We start from the raw sequence: 4,461 nt of genomic DNA, 5'->3' as shown, positions 1-4,461 counted from the left end.
AATTATTGACTATATAATGTAAATGGATAGATAAAAAAATCTACTCACCAAATGGCAGCAGGGCTCCCCTGCTGCCGTTTAGTGAGTAGATTTTTTATCTATCCATTTACATTATATTGTTAGCTGTGTTGGCTATCAGAATGTCTCAACTCTCATTGTGATTTCATTTTTTCGAACAGTGCTTGAAAGGGTTTATGTTGAGGATTTTAAAATACTTTCCCCCATTTTTAAATTCTGTATAGCTTCTCAGTGGAAACAGCTAAACTGATGTAGCCATTCCATTTTGAAGGAATGAATTAGTTTGAGTATATTATTCCATGACAAAGGTTTTGCTGAAGTACCTCCAGCATTAGAAATGTGTAAGCTGATAGCAACTATTTGCTGCTGCAAATGTTCTCGGAACATACTGTAATGTCTTCCTGTTGCAACTAGTATTCAGATTGAGAGTATATGGTAATTTAACACACCTGTCAATTTTTTTACTTTTAAATATTAAAAAAATCAATTCATTGAAAGTTATTTTAAATTATCAACAATCATACTGTTATATGCCTAAGATCTTACTTACCTTGTGGAATTAAATATGAAGTAAATGAAACACTGTGTGAATGCTAGTTAACTTATAGATTCTGGTATTATGTCTGCTTAAGGCCCGATTATTCTCAAGCAATGCTTTTCAGAATGTGCTTTTAGGAAAAAAAATTCAAATTTATCAACTTAGTTATCATCCTTCAAAACTGAGTTGGAAACTGGATACTATGCCTTTTTATTTACAACATTTTTAATTTATGTGACAAAGATGTTACAATACCTCCAAATGAAACTGACTTTACATTGATGTCTCATTTTTCCTTCATATTTTTGAAGGTACAAGAATGTACTTTTGGAAATCAGACCTCAAAAATGAATTTATTGTCATTGTAACTGATCAAATTCAGGAGACCTTAATTTTATAATTTTCACAGATCATTAGTTTTAGGCATTGTTATTGTGTCTGTAACAGTGTTGCATTTTTCTTTTTTTTTTACTTAGTTTTTTATGTCATTTAATAAAAATGTCATTCCTAGTTGAGGGGTTTTAAGTACTGGACATTTATTAATGATTTTGTAATAATAGACTTGGAAATTTCTGTGAATAATTAGCCAAAGGTACATGAATTGTGAATGTGTAAATGTAACTATGCATGTGGTAAAAAAGGAAGGGTGCATAACTGCACTTAAGTTTTTGTGATTCTGTTTGTCCTTGTTGATTATCAGATCATAGGATTTTTTATATCTGCCAAATTGTTGACAAGGGTTTGAATTTTATTGTTTTCATAATACTTTAAGGATTTTAAAAAAACTTACGAAGTATGATAATCAGTGGTTATTTAACTTGCTGGTTTAGTTAGAAGCTTATATATTGCGTAGCTGCTACCCTACCAGTTTACTGTTTTTGTGGTTTCCCTGTAACCGTTTATGTAGCTGAAACCCACTAAGCAAAATAATTTTCTTTTATAATGTGGCGAAAGGATGGAGTCTAAGATGTACAAATAAAAGAATACTTGGCGCTGACCTGTTTGGTCAGAACACAAGATCTCACTTGTCCGGGGCAAGGACTGATCTCGTAAACTAATGTAAGCCGTGTCTTTCATACAAAAAATTGTCTTCACTAATACGTAGTGTAGTATTGTAAATACTAACAATGTGGAAAATGAAGTTGTCATAACTAAAGAAATAATACTCTTGAGAGAGAAGACTTCTCCTTGGCTGTTATTGTGCTCTCTGTGCAAATTGTGCGTGTCAAACTAGCATTTTGTTATTTTTGCAGTCTTTGTCTGCATTATCTGTTTTGTTGCAATGCAATATCTGAAAAATTATTCATGTAAAGCTTTCTGTGTAGTAGCTTTATGATAGCTGGAAAAACAGGGAGGTAAAGCACTTAAGAATTTACTGTAATAAATATGTCATCAATCTGGAGGTTGGTTTGACCTTGTTACTGCTTTACAAGGCATGTTCCCTTTGTAAATTGTAGGTATTTATAGCAGTACCTACAGTTGACTCAGAATTCACACCGTGTTGTTGCTGGATTTTCTCACGTACATTATTAATTAAGAGCCCCGAAAGTCATGTCAACTGTTTGGAAAAAAAAAAAAAAAGAAAAAACTGTGAATAAGCAGTGTCAACCACAGACCACTGTATTTTGTGCCATTACCCGCACAACCATTGCAGTTCATAATTGGTCCAAAGTTCTGTTCCTGAAAAATTTTCACAAATATTGTACCCAAGATTCATCTTTATTTCAGGAAACTTATTAGTACAAAATGATAATTTGAGAGCAGTTTCAGAACTGTGCATTTTCTTAATATGAGTTACTCAGAACATGTTTACTCACTGGGTATATATTAAATATAATGAAACACCTACCTTTTCATATTTGTACAACACTCTTCACAGCAGTGCATATTTCCATCTATAGGAGTAAAATTTTGTAGGCGCACTGCTGTCATATATTTTTGCCTACAGCTTTAAATTTTTCTAATAATTTTTGACATCATTATGGAACACACTGATCATTCTTAAAAATTTAATTAAAAGCAGTCCAAAGCACAATAAGTTTTTATCTGTCATTCTGGTTACCACTTTTGGTCTTTAAAATCGTCCTCAGACGAAACTCTGTGAAATATATAAAATTTACAATGGGTCGTGTATGACATACGCTTAGCAACATTAGTTATGATGCAAGATGATGATGATGAGAGGAGCCAGTACATGTAGCTGCAGTGTAGAACTACCAGAACCTTCGCTAACTGCTAATTATGAAGCAGAGGCTAGGGGTCATGATAATGTAGCCACAGCCACCATTCCTCAAGTGATCCCTAAAAAAAAAAAAAATTAAAATCCACAAATTGCATGTGTGTAAAGAGGAAACTCTCATACAGTACATGAAAATGTAACAGAATATTGCTTAGAATCTACTAACACATTTGAAAAATGTTTAAAAGGCTGACAGCAACAGCCATAATATTCAATAACTGCACTCTGTCATGTACTTGACTGAGCTATTAGCATACTCACTGCCTTGAAAATTGTTAGAAAATTGTTACTGTATGTCAGTTGTAATGACACTAGTGCCACAAGTGGAAAAAAGCCATCTGTAAGGTTGGTGAGGCAGTAAATTTGTCCACAGGGCAGGGACACTGCCGGTGACAGTACTACATCAGTCAGGCAGAAAAATTTAGCCCAATATGAGCGGGTGGGGTGGGGGAATATGGGGCAGTGAAACTGTCATGTAATGTACTGTTTCATACATCCCAGGGTCCTTAAGAAACTAAAGAATGACAAATGTGGTGTCATTTGTTAGTTAGAACTGATGTTATAAAAACAGTGTTCCAAATCATTATAAACAATATTATTTCTGACTCATCCAGTAACGTTTTCAAAAGTGTAGCTTTCTGTCCACTAGGAGTGCTGAAGTTGCAATTTATAACAAAAATGAGTGGGAGTGTCATGACTTTAGACTGTGGCTATTAGATAGTGTTAATGTTGCCATGGTGACCAGCACATATCTTCTTTACTACGCAATGATTTTCTGTACTAAGCAAAGGCTATATTGTGTAGAACACCATCATTTGCCATGGAGATGTCAGTAGCTTGTGCTGCCAGCCTAGTTGTAGCTTCTCCCACTGGTGCGCAAATGTAGCTTTATATAGTATCCAGTCACAATCTGTCCATTTACATACATAGGCAACCTGCTTGTTAAAATTACCAAAAACAATTGAAAACATACTGCAATAAAATATAATAAGAGCTTGGGTGAAACATTGCTATCTGTCACATAGTTAACTGAACTATTATGTTGCCTAGGTGACTGGCACAGAAAGTCCTTTCTATTGAGCAACAAATACATTAAGAAGAACACAAAAGATTGCCACAATGCTGCATCCCAAGAATGGGTTTTGCTAGAGATTGAGAAACAGCAGTTTATGTTCAAGGGAATTTGGTCAGTTGACCTGAGTGGGAGGGAGACTTGCTGTTCCATCTGCTAACTGAAAGTCTCGTGTCAATCTTAGCTCAACAGAGCCTTGCAGCCTGTAACTTTTGACTTCTGCTGAATTTTGCCCACTGATATTTCTCCTCTGTATGCCAGGTCCATGAGTTTTATTTTGCATTCTCCCTTGACCTCACATGTCCCTGACATGATAATATGTCAGAGGGCTTCACGTTGCATCCCTCTGGCCAAACGTGTCTGGCCTTCGGAGCATTCTTTGGCATCACCAAAGTTTTGTCTTTACTTTCAGTATTGTTTATAGCATTTGCCTTTTAGCTACGGATACAACGAAGATGCAAATAAGCTAGTGTAGCGGATCTATTTGTTAACTGTATTGAATGTAAATTTTTTGAAGAAACCCTGTAAATTAGAGCCAAAACTATTTGCTATAAAAGATACATTAATGATACTAGAGTACTTTATAAAGGCACT

Source organism: Schistocerca piceifrons, chromosome 6 (genome assembly GCF_021461385.2).
Source record: "Schistocerca piceifrons isolate TAMUIC-IGC-003096 chromosome 6, iqSchPice1.1, whole genome shotgun sequence".
NCBI classification, from domain to species: Eukaryota; Metazoa; Arthropoda; class Insecta; order Orthoptera; family Acrididae; genus Schistocerca; species Schistocerca piceifrons.
This window is presented reverse-complemented; position numbering follows the sequence as displayed.